Source organism: Epargyreus clarus, unplaced genomic scaffold, assembly GCF_041222505.1.
Source record: "Epargyreus clarus isolate Ecla_fem2 unplaced genomic scaffold, WU_Ecla_fem_2.2 ptg000024l, whole genome shotgun sequence".
Classification (NCBI taxonomy): domain Eukaryota; kingdom Metazoa; phylum Arthropoda; class Insecta; order Lepidoptera; family Hesperiidae; genus Epargyreus; species Epargyreus clarus.
Genome location: NW_027332231.1, coordinates 7,654,932 through 7,673,515, shown reverse-complemented (window position 1 = coordinate 7,673,515; position 18,584 = coordinate 7,654,932). Strand labels below are relative to the sequence as shown.

Sequence of the window (18,584 nt, the reverse complement as noted above, 5' to 3'; positions counted from 1 at the left end):
TTTAACATTTTAATGAGGAATGCTTATTTTAAATATTTTTAAACAGGAATACTTTAGGTTATCAAAATATACGTGTATTTTTTCAATTATACAAATTATTCGTGTTTTTTAGATATAGTGTACATGAGATGGCCGAAAATGAAACATCTCCTTTACAGGTTTCCAAGTGATGTCAAGGTTAAAGAGAGATGGATTAAAGACCGGGCATAAAATATTGGTCCCAATCAAACAAAACTGAATTTGTTCTGCTCATTTTAATGAATTCATTATGGCTGGATCATGGCCAGATAGAAGATTAATTATCACATATAAAAAAATCAAATAATTTATAACATAATTATCAAATATGGTATCTCTGAGTTGTCGTGGTCATTTCGGCGGATTTTTTCATGTGTTACGTAATTACGAGTACGCCAACGCAACATCGACGCATCTCAATCTAATAGCGATATCTTTACAACTTTGTATAAGGTATTGATGTATGTATGTTTTGTATCAGCAAATTAAATTTATATAAAAAAAAATACTTTAATCACTGTAAGGTTTTTTTTTTATTTCCAATGTTCCAATGTGAGAGATTTTTCTATTTTCTATCACAATTTTGTACAATATTTTGTAAAATAAAAAAAATGATTTTTTTTAAATTTTATCTTATTAGATAAAATTTAAAAAAAATCATTTTTTTTATTTTTTAACCATTTACTCGTATAAAATGGCACGCATTCGTACAACATTCGCAGAGCACTAGTAAAATAAATCTAGTCGATCGATTTCTTGAACATCGATCATTTCTGAATTTTTTTCTGCTCAACTTTTCCTTTTTTTTTAAATTTTTTCGAATTTTCGATTTCAAAATCGATTTTTATAGAAGAATCGACACGACTTTTGAATAGATTTTCTATTTGACGGAGAATTCTATATCTATCATCTCTAAAACGTTCTTGACAAGTGTCAGTCGATCGGAAAAAAGTGGCACGCTTGGTTTTCATACAAATAAAGGTACATGTGTCATCTATTTAGATATAGGTCTGTGGATGTAACACAACCAAGATAAGCGGTGGCAAGGAGGCAGAGAGCCTTGATACCTATCGTTACATGTAGATATATTTCGGCAAGTAGGTATAATTAAGTGTAATTTGTATGTACTACCACTTAAATAAATAAATAAAACTGTAAATAATAATAATATTTTTTGGCAAATCACCTTAATAGTGCAAAATAATAATAAAACTGCTAGTGTCTATAAAGAATCGACCCTGAAAATTTTCATACGGTTAGTCCAAGAGATAAAGGAAATTTTTATAAATTAATGTAATATTTATAAATATTAAAATGTTTCAATATTCTATCACTTTCCAGATGTATCTAACACTGCCTTATACGTTTAATTTGTACTGAGAGTATGCCAAAGAATTTGGTAAAAATAATATTACGATAATATAGTTTCACTGAGAGTTTTGAAAACCATATTCCATCTTTAAAAATTCTAAATATAGTTTTTAAAGATGGAATAAGAAAAGCATGTACTCATTCCCAAATTTTTAAAGATGGAATATGGAAATTTTGTTTTCGTCGATCGGATTGAATTTCATTTATTTTTTTTTCGTCAGTTTCGCTGTATTTTCTTCCTTTTCCAAGTTTTTTTATACTGTTATTTTTTACAACAAAAAAAATATGCGGGTAGGTATTTGTCTCAAGACGTATCCGTCACCGCCGTCACAGTCTGTGTGCGAACGTCGACCCGAGCACATGTGGTAGTCCGTTAGCGAGAAAAATAATACCAACTATTTGTAACACTTTTGGCAATACTGCCACCAGTGTCGGGCACACTGCATTATCCAACTGCTGAGTATGGAATTTCCCCCACCTGATGGTAATGGAGCTGCCCTTGGAAATTATTACGTTGCCACTCCACAAGACGGGTGGTCGCCTCATTGGTAAGTCAGTCAGCCACATCTTTTTACTGAAACTTAAAAACCGCTTCAAGCTAATATGTATGTACATACAACCAGTTACCAGTATGTAGTTCTGTACTACCCCTTTCAAACCACACCATACTAATCGGTGACTTAAAGCTGGAAGATTAAATAATTGTGAAATCATGGTCAACAACAACAACTATGGTACGAAACCAGTAAAATTATTTATTGAAGAGAGTTAGGTTGCAGTAGTCGGATCAAAGACGAAAGAGGTAGACATCTATATATTGCAAGTTGGACAAAAAGGTTGATCCGCGGAGTAAAATAGACTCACCAGGTTGGCGTTTTTGTCTATTATCTTCATTCGTCATGCATTTAGTACGGTTTAGATGTGGTGCCTATCTGCCTATATTACTACTTCGCGGTTCATTGGTTTTAGAGCAAATCATAAATACGATTCACAGCCGATATTTCCAGGTCAGTAGCCTTTTATAATTCAATTTAAATGTAGGTGTATAGGTACCATGTTCACTACTTACAACAGCAGTGTTAGGCGCTGCTGTGTTCCGGTTTGAAGGGTGTGGTATGGGAGACAGACTTTTCCGAGGCGTTCCAGCTTAGTCCTCAGGGGTAGCGGCGCATCTGTGGCCGACCTCAAGTAGGAATATCTAATCCTATCTGGGTTGATTACAGATGTCCATGGGCGGCAGAAGCCACTTACCAGTAGGTGGACTGCATGCTCGTCTACTACTCCTATATTATATAAAACTTAAATAAAATCAAAGACCTATGTACCTATTTACCTGGGCCTAGTAATAAAATCAGATCACAAAAAACAAAACTTATCTTAAGAAACTTGCCAGTTGCTTGAGCGACAAGATTGTGGCCCTCATGACTATAGCTCTGGTGATAACATCAAATGGGACCGCTCAGCAATGGGACCGGATAGCTATAGCTGTATCATGTAAGTAAACTTGTCTGAGTTAGTAATTGAGTAATAAAATCGTCCTATGAAGTTCCCCAACTTACATTTACCTTTTCTATAGTTATATTTAATCAACATCAGGATCATACTCCCTTTATCCACTAATGGTTTATACCTAACTGCTAGTTACAACAAGGAAGAAAACAATCTTTCAATTTTCGCACTGCAAGTCAACACAATTTGAACTGAAAGCGAAACAATGGATCTAAAATAGCTCTATAGACCTCCTTCGAGTTACCTACGCAGACTGTGGGCTGGCAGTTTAAAATAGTTGCTTTAAATGGCACTTCCTTTTGTGCGACGATGATTGTTACCGAAATGGACATCCATTGACGTTGAGGGCTTCTACTTACAGCATCTTAAACTACATGAGGACATGTTTTTGGAAATGTTTGATGAACTTTTATTAAAACAAGGCACATCTAAATCACTTTTACAAATAAAAATAAAACACGATACAACTCTAACGTCAAGCGAAGCGAAGCGTTCTTTTTATTTATGTTTTTTTTGCCAACTCATAAAATCGTACCAGCCAGTGATTATGTTAATGAGAAATTATTATTAAAAATATATAATTAATATCCCAATCGTTAACTATTATTTATTTGTGTACTTTAATGATTGAACTAATCAACTAGGCATACTTCACGAAGGAATATATTATTTATTATGTAGTTGGACTTATTATACATTTATTTCTGCCTACTTCACCGTTAAGCGGTGTAAAACAAATCGTTTAAATCACAAATAATGAAAATTCATACATTATTGATTTACTTTTATAGTATTGGCTGCCACAATCTTTGATTATCGCATTATCTCAGATGATGATTGCCATGTACAGTAAAGCTGACGCACTGAGGGTCCTGGGTTCGATCCCCGGCCAGACAGATATCTAAATGATCAATTTATGTTCTCGGTCTGGGTGTTGGTGTATTCGTTTTTTCGATCTTAAGTAGTACCCACGACACATAACAAATCTTATGTGATGCTGTAAATACCTACCTATAGATAGTGTAATTATTATATTATAGATAGTGTAAGTTATAACTATATCGCCAAGTACTAATAAAGATTGGTTTAAGATAACTATCGTTATCTAATCTTTCGATACTATAAAACGTTTTAAGATTTCCGTCTGTCTATCTAGCCGGTATATCTGAGCCCTCCTTACTACCTTTTATAGGTACTGATATACTCATATGCTTCTTTTTCTCCCATTATCTAGAAATCACGACATACAATTTTCAAATCCCTATAGGGGGTGCGCGCAGCTAAAACCACACCAGGATTCCACCAAAAATATTACTTTTTAAAGTAAATAACACACCAACAAGCAGTAAATAACGGCTCCGTAAATAAGGGCCCGCACATACAGCACTATACTATACTCAAACACGCAGACTCAGAACAAAAATCATAATTCTTCATAATATCCGTCTGGCAGGGGATCGAACCTGGAAACAGCATCTCGCAGAGGTGTAAAAGCGGTATGTCTACCGCTTCGCAACTCCGCAAGAGTGGTCAAACATCATTCAAAAGTTGCATAGCCGAAGTTAGAACCACACAACCTCTTTTGTCAGACAGATTTAGCAGCGCATCTGTGACCGACCTCAGGTAGAAATATGTATTCCTATCTGGGGTGGATTACAGATGTCCATAAGCGGCACATGAGCCACTTACGATCAGGTAGACTGCATGCTCGTCTGCTGTTCCTATATTACAAAAAAAAAATGTCACCAACAGTAACATTACATCACGAGGGTCAACAATGATGATATATCACTCATTCATGAAACAAGGTCTGTAGCCCGCCTCACACGAATCAAGTTAGTTAGCACAATGCTATCCCGTAGGACCCGTTTTCAGGGGCGAATTGTTACGCAGATGTCCAAAGCAGTGTTGAATAATGTATTAAAATCCGTTCAACGTGAGCACGCATCGTAAATTATAATTATATCCCGGGATAGAATCCTCTACTTATACGTTCCGTAACCTTACATTTTTTTTTATTTTTTTCGTAGAAGTTAACAGTACTCCGGTTGCGTTGCTTTAGTTTTAGTGCGGTAAAAATCTCACATAGCCCGGCGTCGTTCCAACTGCGCCGAGTACCTTATGAAGGTTACCCCCTCGTCAGCAAAAAAACACTCTGCCGACATCCATCGAACGCTAGTGTGAAGAAGCCCTTAGGTAGCGTGGACTATACTCGTAGCTTAAACTCTTCTTTTTTATGATATAGGAATAGCAGATGAGCATGCAGTGGTTACTACTGCCCATGGACATCTGTTATCGATCCCAGATAAGATTAGATAGGTAGGAATCTAGGTAGCGTAGTACCTCTGAGGACTAAGCTGGAATGCCTCCGAAAACATGTCACTCTTACCACACCCTTCAAACCAGAACACGTAACACTGATATTGTTAGTGGAGTGGTGATGCCGCCGTCAAACCGCAGAGGGTTCTACCACCTTCAAAACACCTCTTCTGTACCCTTACCATGAGTTTTCAAAACATCCCACAATTTTACGTTACGTTTACTCAATCCATTATTCTGTTCCGTTTGCTTAGTAGACTGAGTAAACGTAACTATAAGTAAGTGCTCAAGTCTTTTTGTCTACCTCACATGCTCTCATAAAAGAGAGACAAAACATAAAGCGCCATTTTGTCAATTTAGATATTTAATGTTACGTTACTGACATTATAGTTCTGATACAATCCGCTAGGGGCGCTGATTGGAAATTGTATGGGCAAATACGTAAACAAATACCAAAATAGTGAATTTAGTTACTTTTTTGGCCTGAGTGTTTTCGCTTTTTGATACTTAGTACTGACATCACATAAATCTTATATGAGACGAGCTTTTGCACGCGGCTTCGCTCGCGTTACGAAGTAATATTTTAATCCCCTATTTTATCCGCTTGGGGGTAGAATTGATCAAATTCCTTTCTTAGCGGATGCCTACGTCATAACATCTACCTGCATGCCAAATTTTAGCCCGATCCGTCCAGTGGTTTGGGGTGTGCGTTGATAGATCACTATGTCAGTCAGTCACCTTTGAGTTATATATATTTAGACTATAAGTATAGAAAGTGTAATGTAAATATTTATATGTAGAGACATACTACGGCGTATGTAACATCCTTCGTACATACAGTTTCTATTTATAGAACTTACATGATTAGCGAGTATGAAGCCCACTCGATAAATGACTATTACAGTCCGAAACGGAAATTACACGTAAGACCAATTTGCAGTTCTAATGTTACTTCATATATAACTGGACTTAGTTTACATCCTACGGGTACAATGTCATGGTTAGCACGCAGAGTTCCTGGTTCAATTCTTGGCCAGACAAATATTTTATTTGGTATAGCATTTCAGAGAGGAAATGCTGCTAGCGTCTTGGGAGCCCAAAGACAGTGATGGTAACAATTTTTATGGTAGTGTTTTTGTTTTTATACTTTAGTTTTTCATTTTTGTATATACGTACGTATTTTTATTTTTATAGTTTAGTTTGTTATTTTTAATTTTCTGTAAGTTTAATTATAATTGCAAATATTTATCAGTAAATAAAAATACTGTATTAAAAAAAATGTTATTCCCGGTACCGCATAGTGTCTTATAATATTTGTTTTACGTACTTTACGATACCCAATTTTCTGTCATGATGTCAGATAGCCCATAGAGATCTGCAATAGACAAGTAATCCTATAGTAATCCATATAAAGCCAGTTGTTACAAGCTTTTATTTAATTTTTATTGTAAGTTCTAAATGATGATCTGATTAACCTAAAATATTATTAATGAAGGGTTTTCTGAGTAAAATACGAAAAAGTTAGTTCTAAATACTTTTTAAATATTCATTTATATTTGAAATTATCACAACTAAGTATAACCTTATTTAAATATTATTATGAATAGCTATATGTGAATAGGGTTATTATAACTGTACTTTTAATCATTTAAGTAAGGCTCTTCGTTGAGTCAACCTTTATCGATTATATTGTAGAGTTGACGTTCCTTCATAACACTCGTAATACGTAGGCAAAAACGTTGTCAAAGTTTCATTTCACCGTCAATCTTAGTGAGGGGACGCAGGCCCTTATCAAAGTGTCAATTGCCTGCTCTGCTCCAATGTCAGAGTAATGTGACCGGCGTAACCCCTTCATCGATGTTCCTAAAATATACATACGCATTTGAATCCACAAACAAGCATATAGTTTGAAGGTGGTTAAACGCTCTGTGGTTCGACTCCGGCAGCACCACCGCCACACCTATTTCTGCCTAGTAATACCAGTGATAGCGCTGTTTTGTTTTGGTTAGGAGGGTATGGTAAGGGAGACTTAGACTCAGAGTCATTCCAGCATAGTCCTCATGGGTAGCGGCGCATTAGTGGGCGACTTCAGGTATGCTTATCTGCGGTTGATTATAGATGTCCATGGGCAGCAGTAGTCACTTAGCATCGGGCGGTTTGCATACTCGACTGTCTTATATTATTAAAAATATAGTGTATCTCATGGAAGTGTAAATAGCCACTGCCATTGACATCTGTAACGAATTCCATATAGAACTCGAGTTCTATCTGAAGCCGTCAACAGATACTTTGCCACTCCTGAGAACTAACATGGTCGTCGTATGTAAGACAGCAAGATGTATGTAAGCAACCAAATCGCAAGAACTGTTTCATACTAGAGCTGGGTAGCGGTAGTGCCGCCCCAGTCTAACCATACTCATTCTACTAACTTCTATGTTATGTTACGGAGTCATATTTATCTGTAATTTTTAACAGACTTCAAAAAAGGAGGAGGTTTCTCAATTCTACCGTATAGGTAAATATTTTTTATGCTTGTTCGCGGATAACTTCGTCGTTTACATCAACCGGTTTAATGACTTTTTTACACTCTATTGTAAAGTTTAACTTAATTTTTGGTCTGTTAATTTTTTCCTTCTGACTGTACTAGTCTGTTTTTTTTCAAAGTACATACTTCTACAAATGTAGTGCACAATATACACGTATATATGCTTTTATATATCTTGAAATTTAAAAGTTTTCACATGGGATTGTTAAATTGGAACCTAGCCAGTGAGCGCATTCTAGTCGGTGGTTTTGGTTCCTATCGCATATAGGTGTACTACTTTTTATTTAAATTTTAGAGACATTAGAAATAGGTCAACGCAAAAATATTTTCAACTACGATTATTTTAAAATGAGGTGCTTATAAATAAGTGATTCAAATTACTTGCAATTGACTCGACATTGTAAAAAGACTATTAAGTAATTTTATTATGGAGTCCCTAAAAATGGCACATTCATAAAAATATCCTTCAATTTAGACCTGTGTCCTCTAAATAATAATCTATTAATATTTGAGTAGACAATTAATGCAAGAACAAGGTCAACCCATCTGTTATGTTTCAATTGTGGTGCAATGCGACGCATGCGTATTCAATTTGATGGAAATACGGCATAAAAATTCCAGTGCTTGTATGTATGATGTCGAGTCATCACTGTCATCAGCGTCGGAAATATTGAACCGGGTCAATGGTACAGTTTTCATGTCACAAGCCCAAATCGTTTGGCATTATTCTCATTTCGCTGCGACTTTCATCTGTAACGGGGTGCTATGCCAAAAATAAAGCTGCAGTGCAGTAGCGAGCTTGCAGCAGCTGACTGCGGTGCTGGCCCTCCATTCATTGTCATGTCGGAGGTCGATACGGAGAGGGCCTGAGGCCAGTGTCGGCGCGCCTTCTGCCGTGCGCGGATGTCGGTACGCCACGCCGGTCGCGACTCGCTATCTCCGATATCCAATCGTTACCGGAGCTTTTATTGAAAAACAAAACATAAACAGTTTTTGGTGATACTCAGTTATTTTTCACCTTAAATACAAGATTAAGCTGTAATACTACCAGTGAAATTCAGTGCATTATTATCACATCCCACTGTTTATATTGCAAAGAGTATGCGAATTTCTCAAGCTTTTGAGACGAATTGTGTAAATAAATAGTGATTTCATTGGCATATATTAAAGAATCGACTCATAAGTATTCCGTAAGTTAAGCTGATGACACTCCTTGGTTTTGTAACTACGTAACATAACATTTGGTGGCTATCAATGAAAAAGTACGTTTCTATATTTCGACGAATATACTCACTTTTTAAGGATTTAAGCCTCTAATAGGATACAACGTAATATTTATTAATAAACGCGGCGTGAAATTGATAAACAAATAAATAATCGTGTTTCGCGCAGCATGTCTTTATTGTTATGACATCTATGTATCTATTCTGATGTATACCATACTATGATATGTTCATACCATAATATATAATATATACTGAATATATATAATATAGACTGACACATTCGTTTTTAGATATACGAAGCTATAACATGACAAATATCTGGTTGTTTTCGTTAAAAATCTAGTAGTTTGTAACCTTTAAAATTGTTCTTTATTTTGTATTTTGAATTTAGGTTCTCGTGCTAACAGGTTTTAGGTATAGGTTTAATTAAGCTCAAAACAGGTATTATGTAAATATTATAATTCAAATTATGTTTTATAACTCTACCTGTTTTAATAAGGTTGTAACTCCGTATAATATTAACACTAAGTATATTTTCAACATCCTTAGCTAGATTGCATCTCAAAATTATCCATGTCAATGTATGCATAGCAAAATATATTAGACACCTAGTGCTTGGCGAATGCCTACAATAAAATCCAATGCGTCGAACGCATTATCAGTTTCAAATTGAACTCTTTAATCAAAAACGTACATCCAAGTTATCTCTATTCTTTTTATATAGGACAAAATGAATTACGATTAATCTCAATTAAATATTTTTTGCTCTATTTTCTGTAGAATTTTTGCTAAATCTGTTTATTAGGTTAATTTAAAGACCAAAAATGATTGATGTAAGGCATGGATGTGCTGTGAACTGCCAAAAAAATGACACAAAACCAAAAGTATATGTCATTTTGTACATATTTCCCCTACCACTGCTTCAGTTTCCCCACATCTGGAGCAGGCTCAGGGATTAATCCTTTTGCTTTAATGCGGATTAGCTGAAGTGACGCTGAAAAATGTTAAATTGTTTAAGTATGGACCAATTTAGTTAGCTTAACATTAGTTACCTTAACATTAACTCTGACATTGATGTTGGTGACTTCTCTTAATCATTATTTTCTTCGCAGTACTATAACTTATGAGTAGGATTCGTGTCGTAAATCCCATTAACAATTTTACACAAAAGCAAATTTACGATCAGCCTGACATGTAACACCTTGGAAAACGATCTCTGACACATATCTCGGCCGTTATTAATTATCAATCTATCATTGTTTTACTACCAAAAATCTAAATTTGACAATGTTGTCTTCACATAACTGTCTCACTGCTGGATACGGGCCTCCTTTTTCTCATGACTCATCTTTTTATGTTATTTGCATTTTTCTTATTCAGGAAATGGATATTTGGAGATTTTAGTTTCTGTCCCACTGAAAATCTGGAATCGGCAGCATGACACATTGCCGGTGTGGTGACCATGAAATATTTTCGATTTCATTAGTCAACATTGATACCTACCAAAGGCTCGAGAAGAGCCACTAATGGTTGTGTGGGTGCTGTGTGTATACAATACAAACGAATGATGGAATCGCGTGACGAAACCTTTTATCGGGTTACGTTTCTTTGACTTTTTAATTCATTTCGATACGGCACAGAAATTATATCGAATGGAACTCTACATAAGAAAGCTTTAATGGAAAATTTAAATGGAAGCTCAATCGTTGAACCGAAAGTAATACCTGATATTATTGAAATAATATTAATATTAGAGGTATATGCCTGATATGGTAGTTTTAAGGGGGGAGCTCTTTGTGGTTCCACTCCGGTGGCACCACCGCCACACCTATTTCTGCCTAATAACAGCAGTGTTAAGCGTGCTGTGATTTGAACGGTGTGGTAAGGGAGACATACTTTTCTGAGGCGCTCCAGCTTGGTCCTCGAGAGTAGCGGGCAAATTTGTGGCCTCAGGTAAGAATATGTAATCCTATCTGAGGTTGATTGCAGATGTCCATGGGCGGCAGTTGCCATTTATAATCTCGGACTGCATGTTCGTCTGCTACTACTATATTATAAAAAAATAGTTAGGGCGTAAAAGCGTAGCAACAAACAAATTGACTTTCGCATTTATAATATTAGTTAGGATTGTTATGTAACGTATTTCGCGACGATAACGTTGCTTATAAAATAAGAATACTAAAATATAAATGATTTATCTCTCGTAATCACAAAAGTTCAGCGAATCTGACACAGAGGTTTTTGTATCAGACAAAATTCGCTAATTAATGATTATTATTATGTCCATGTGCAACACAAAAAAAAGCAGTGATAGCCTAGTGGCTAAGAATATCGGCCTTTCGATCGAGGGGTCCGTCGTTCAAATTCCAGGCACGCACCTCTGATTTTTCAAAATTATGTGCGTATTACAAATTAATTATCACTTGCTAAACGGTGAAGGAAAACATCGTGAGGAAAACCTGCATACCTGAGAGATTTCTAAAAAAATCTCTCAAAGGTATGTGAAGTCTACCAATACGCACTTGGCCAGCGCGGTGAACTATGACCTAATCCTTCTCATTATGAGGGGAGACCGGTGCCCAGTAGTGGGACGATAATGGGTTGATGATGATGATGTCCATGTGCAGCAGTAGCCAGTGGAGCTGTTATAAACATGAAATGATAACAGTTATCCGAATAAGTTAATAATTAATAATTGAAATTAATAATTTTATTTTTTGTAATTATATTGTTGTTATATATTTTTAAACCACTCCTAAAATAGCCCATGTGTACCTATTTGTAGTAAAAACTACAAAAATGGTTAATAATAATGGAAGTAAAATCAATTATTATTGCAAATAAGTCATTATACTTTGCGTATACAGTGAATTGCTTACCGGCGAGGTCAACCAGTGACTTCTAATGCCCCGTAGCTACCTTTGGAATCATGCTCAAATATTTACATATAAAACATACCTACATAACACCTTGCAAACATTCAGGGTAGAGTGTGCTTAGAATTTTGATAGGCACCCATCTATTGCACCCAAATACAATTCTGAAGAATGTAATCGGAATATGAATATTCTAATATGCCTCATATGCAGGAGTAATGGAACATATATATTTTTTAGTAGCAGACGAGCACGCTGTCTACGTAATAGTAAGTGGTTATTGTCGCCCATGGACATCCATTATCAACCCTTGATAGGATTTGATATTCCTTCCTGAGGAAGTTCACAGATACGCCGCTACCTTTGAGGACTAAGGTGGAACGCCTCGGATAAGTGTGTCTCCCTTACCACACCATTCAAATCAAAACACAGCAGCGCTTAACACGCCTGTTATGAGGCAGAAATAGGTGTGGCGGTGGTGCCGCCGGAGTCGAACCACAATGGGTTCTACCACCTTCAATTATGTAGAGCAATGAATAAAAAACCTTATTTTCGAATTGATTCCATTGTTTAAAGCATTAAAACGGAAAAAGTGCTAAATTATTATTTCATGTAACTTTTATAATTGTCAAGATTAAGGAGGTATAAGATGGTCGCATCATATTCGTCAGCAGCAAAATATTTTATGATATCATATTATTATCATACCTACTTCCACGTGACATTATCTCTACTGATACTATAAGATCGATTAAAAACTATGTCAGAGTAGTGAATTGTAACATCACAAACCATAAGCAGAAACACCATGAAATATAAAGTCAAAAATTTCACGCTGATATTTCGACTTGTATACCATGCTTGTATCCCACTGCTGAGCATGGTTTCCCATAACTTGGGAAAGCCTGGAGTGAAATGTGAGAAATGCAAAATAGCGGAGGGCTGAGGATTAATTGCAGTTCCACTAATATGTCCGTATAATAATTATGAGAAAATTTAAAAATACGTAACATACAGAATATCGGAAATCTGTAAATGTAATTGTGAATAATTGTGTCTTAAAGATTCTCTAGAACAACTTACAGAAACGAATAAATTGTGAATCTTAAAAAAACTTTAAACCCAAACTTGAAATTAATTCAATTATCATGATTAATACATTAATTACATGACTTTATTAAAGTGACATTTTATACTTCGCGAATACGAAAGTTAAATCTCTAAGTATTATTTTATTAAGCCTTTTACTAAAGCGTATTACTTACAAAACCGGAATTGAGTAAAAGGAAAGTATACACCATATAATGACGGGTAGGAAAACATATGACGTAACAGTAAAATTGTTATAACATTTTCACAAGTCCATTTTCTAGTACTTAATTTACTAGACTGCGTCGATGTAGAGTCTTGACTGCACGTTACAGTTTCTAGTTATGCAAATGTTTCCCTCTTGTGTTTTACAACAGGTACAGTTACCCGTTGAAATGTAGCGTTTGAAATAGGTCAACATAGAATTGCAGGTAGAGATTTTCCGTTTGTATGTTATATCGATATTTCTTCTTGCTTTGTACACATAGACTTTGTAGGATTTGACGATAAGGTTAAAGTTTAATTCAGTAAATAATGTATGTAATAATGTGTTCATTATAAATAATTAACCTCTTGCGATATTAATGCAATAAATACAAGTATACACATACCTGATTGAGCATAAATATAGGGTTTTGCTATTTTTATCTTCATTGTTTATTAATTATAATGAAAAATATGTTTAAACATGTATATATTTGAATAACACTAAATTAATTAAAATTAACAAAAATAGAATTCGAAGTCGTACAAATAATATGTACCTATAAAATATTTTTGGATAACCTTTCGGCACCCTTTTTATATTTATAACACTTACGTCAGTTAATATAAAAAAGATATGTATCTCACGGGTTTTAACGCGGATATTATTTTGTTTATCAATTGTTTATCTCGGAACGCCACATAAAATTAACAAACTGACAAGCCTGCCACGAATTGATGAGGTGGTATTTCGATGGACTACGGTACGTGAAAATTAGTTTGCTACAAAATTTGTGCAAATGTTTTATTTCGCGTAATGTAGTTTTTACTGCCAGCTGACTTATATATAAAGTTAAAATTACATTATTTAACGCTTATTCCGTCTTTTTATATTCCGGGAGCAGCCTTTGGACCAATAACAGCCAAAAATCTTACAATGCTCTTCCAGTTTAATATAACAATGGTTTCAGGATGCTGATAGGACTACCAAGGTACTGTAGTGCATCTGAGATGTTTGCAGAAGCTCATGTAAACTGTTTTTATACCATAATGCGAAAAAGATACAGCTCCCTGATGTACCGTGTCTGGGATAGCTCCAACAGCATCCTGAAGCGGATAAGCAATAGAGTAGACTGTAGGTATATTTCTCATTGCAGCTTTTTATATTAAAAATTATAAAAAGTATCAAAACTGTAAATGAGTCTTGTTAACTACTATAATAAATAATTAAATTATTGTTGTTACTATAAATAAATAATTAAATTATTATTATTATTATTATTATAAGGCGACCGTCTTAGTCCTCAAGAGTGGGAAAGGCATCGGTGATCAGCTTCAGTTATCCTTATTCCATATGGAGCTGGTCACAAATATCCATTGACTTCCGTGACCACTTATCATCAGGTGGACTCCTCTCAGAGTGAGATACTGTGGCTCTGCCACATTGACTTTGGCAATTGGTAGACTTCACGCACCCTCTTGAACTCTTTTTAAGGATTTTAGATTTCCTCACGACATTTTCCTTCGCCACTATATAAGTACTAATTTCGTTCTAATCCGCATATAACTCATCTCGTACATAAATTGCACTTTGCACACTTGTAGAGGCCGACTCTCAAGCACTGAGCTATAACATAATGACGTTATAGTCCGCACCAAACTGCTGGTCCGCTCTGAAGTTGTTGCGAGCAGGTGTAGTCATACAATTTGCTATAGCGACGCGACTCATTTCTATATTCAGAGCGGACTAGACTAGTTTGGCGCGGACTCTACCATTCGAAATCAGGTGTTAGAAAATTGTGGCACTAGTCCAGTGAGGAAATCAGACCGGTGTGACAACATCCGTGTTTACTTTTAGGAGTAAAGAACATAAGTAGACCTTGAATCAAATAGGTATTTGTAGAAAAAGTGTCAACTCCCTGTACGCCGCTGGACAGGTTTTCTCACGAAAGCCTTAATGTTGCATCTCACTACGGCTTGTCAATTAAATAAGACTTTTTGCGTAATTAATGAATTTACGCGCTTAGTGATAAACTAAAACACCTTTTATTGTACATTATACATTAATAATAATAATAAAAATCTTTATTGAGCCAATTTCGACCTGTATCGTTTGATTAATTCTATAAATTTAATAATTTTGAATTGGTAAATTGAAGGTGGTAGAAACCTTTGTGGTTCGACTGCAGCGGCACCACCACCACACCTATTTCTACCTAATAACAGCAGTGTTAGGCGCTGCTGTGTTCCGGTTTGGAGGGTGTGGTAAGGGAGACAGACTTCCGAGGCGTTCCAGCTTAGTCCTCAGGGCTAGCGGCGCATCTGTGGCCGACCTCAGGTAGGAATATCTAATACTATCTGGGGTTGATTACAGATGTCCATGGGCGGCAGTAGCCCCTTACCATCAGGTGGACTGCATGCTCGTCTGTTACTCCTATATTATAATAAAAATATAATGTTCGGTGCAATGCAAGTGAACACTGCCTTCTGTACAAAGCATAGCCTATATCATAGAACATTACTTAATTGTTTTAAAAATATTCCGAAACGCAACAGTGTCTTAATTAGTTATTTTAAGATTAAAATAAAAATTAATAAATCAATTAATTAAAATACACGTTGACTGTAGTTATTTAAAGAAATGTTATGTATGTAAAATAACTGATTACTAAAAATGTTTTATTACTGTGTTTAAAAGTAATAAAACATGGTAATCGAAATATTCTAATGTTCAATTTGATGTTCCAACCACACCTCCCAACTTACTTCTTAGTATTTTAAATCATGTGCACTACATACTCCTTCGCTACATTTTCTTAAAAAATAACAAATTTGCATGTAAGATACCCGCCACTTAATACCGTATAATTTGTTTAACTGTAAGTGTGTACAGTCAGCATCAAAAGTCGATGCCCAAATCCAGATTTTTAATCCCTAATGTCGTAGCAAAATAAACAGACGTCTAATAAAATACTATTCTTTGAAATTTTGTAACGCATAATCTAGTTTTTTTTACACAATTATTGATAATTTTGAGTTTAGGTAATTGTGACACGTTACAAGGTTATTGCAATTTTTGTGTTATATTTGTCGAGTAACTTAGGTATATATCGATATTTAGGAGTTTTGCAAAGGAGCAGCTCATCCACTTTTGGTGTTGACTGTACAAGTATGTGGGAACAATGAAATGAGTACGCGACTCAAAGAAAGTCCCACTTTTGTGTTCAAATTCCAAATTATTGAGTTCACGTTCATTTTGACCTGATAATGACGTGTCTTGTTTGCGTTGGTCACTTTAAGAATCAGCCACGTATTCAGGTTCTAACCTCGGTTAGGCATACATCTAAAAGAAAAATCTAGGCATGTATAATGGGTATTTTTGTTAAGTGTAAATTGTTAACTATGTGTAAACTATTTTATGTAGAAAATATGCATGAAAAATGTATTAATTGAGATAATCAAAAACAAAATATGTAGATTTTTAAAGACCCTCACACCTTCTACTTTAATTTGATGACTCACGCGCCGATTAATGCGCAGAGGATCAGGGTTCGATCCCCGGTCAAACAAATACCTAAATGACGAGTTTAGTTTTCTCTTGTGGGTCTGGGTGTTTGTGTATTTGTCTATAACTCGTTACAGGGAATTCAAAAAATATCTCTGATTTTTTTACATAGCAGAAACGAATCCATTAGCCTGTAGGGCAACGTTCGGAAACAAATTTCTCTTATGACCTAATTTGTTAATTAGCTCATCCGTCGTAATGACTCTTGCTAATCGTCAGCTAATGATCAAAACTGTCGAGTTTGTTAACAACTCACGAATATCTTAGATTTTTTATAAATATAAAATAATATATTTTCAAGAAAAAAATAAGTCTTCTACTTTTTACCAGACTGTCAAGGAAGAGTTATGTTTTTAACTATTTATTTTCACGCTAGCTGCTGATATATTTATATCTACAATTATTAATTCGGTATCTTTTGTAAATCGGAAACCTAAATTCATCATTTATCTATCTGCCCGGGGATCGAACCCGGGATCATTGCGCGTCAGACCGTTATGGTGAAGGCTCCGCCACGCGGTTCCACACTTTGGTAACAAGATCTTCTGTTGTACTGAAATTACATATGTGTTTGACATTTATTTCTTACCTTTTGAAGGTAGAACCCTTTATGGTTTAACTCCGGCGGCACCACCGCCACCTTATAACAGCAGTGTTAAGCGCCGCTGTGTTCTAGTTTGAAGGGTGTGGCAAGGGAGACATACTTATCCGAGATGTTCTAACTCAGTCCTCAGGGGTAGCGGAGCATCTGTGGCCGACCTCAGGTAGGAATATCTAAACCTATATAGCGTTGATCACGGATGTCCATGTGCGGCAGTAGCCACTTACCATCAGGTGCTGCATGCTCGTCTGCTAATCCTATATTATAAAAAACCTATCATATCGGTACAAAAGGTTAACTTATACAAGTATTATACCTTATTCAGAATCACGCAACTACATACAAATCCAAGTTACACAATAATTTGTTTATTCGAGTCCACATTATGACATAACTTAGTCAATCGTCAAACCGGTCCATTTAAGATTCTTAGGGCTAAGAAGGTCACGCTGCGATCTCGCTGGAATTCTAACTCAAACAAGGTGAAGGTTACCGCAGTTTGACTGAAATAAGTATTAATCTCAAAATAGAATTGTTTGTTTATATATCTGGGCACTTCATAATATTAACTAGCTTTACGCCCGGTTTCATCTGCCTTATATAATTGGCCAAGTACTAATCAAACTCGCACACGAAGAGTTCGATATCGAATTTTCTTTTATTATTTATTTTTAGTATTTGTTGTCATAAGAGTTATACTTCTATAACTCCTAATTACTTCTTTCTTGGTTTCTTGTACGGAACCCCATTTGTCTTCAGTTTTTAAGCTATTGCATAGCTTTTATCGCGGGCTTTGAGCGCGGCGACCGAATCGAGAAATTCCGTAACGAAAATTAATAACACCTTTGTTGGATATCAAGTCTCCAGGCAACTGAGTTGTTGACTGTCAATAGAAAAATATGGATATAATTGAATAAAGTATTATTTTACATTCCTTATTATTTTATTTGATAACCTTGACTCGTCAACTTGAACACAGATGACAGTAATAGACATTTTTTTATAATCCGTGCGGAAATCTTAAAATTGCGTGAAGTATATTTTATAGCTGATATTTGCAATGTCTTATATAATGGAGATATGATAAAATAGTGGATAAAGATGTATTAATGTAAATGTTGATGATTATGGAAGAATGTATTGTATTTCTGGAATTCCTTCTGAGCGTTTTCATAGCATAAAAAATGTATTTTTTTAGTATTTGTTGTTATAGTTATACATAATATGTATGTATGCTACCGTTAAACATACTCTGTAAAAA

General features: G+C 35.3%; 1 protein-coding gene across 5 annotated transcripts in view; it reads left to right on the top strand.

The window, feature by feature from the left end:
• The first annotated feature begins 8,628 nt into the window (after window positions 1-8,628).
• LOC140752103 (carbohydrate sulfotransferase 11) overlaps window positions 8,629-18,584 on the top strand; it is a 102,802-nt gene continuing 92,846 nt past the window's right edge. For 2 of the 5 annotated variants that reach the window (XM_073086277.1, XM_073086272.1), the window contains exon 1: window positions 8,629-8,952. The gene's annotated coding sequence lies outside the window, so the exon portion shown is untranslated. The remainder of the gene's footprint in view (window positions 8,953-18,584) is intronic. The other 3 variants (XM_073086273.1, XM_073086274.1, XM_073086275.1) reach the window with 3 other exon arrangements.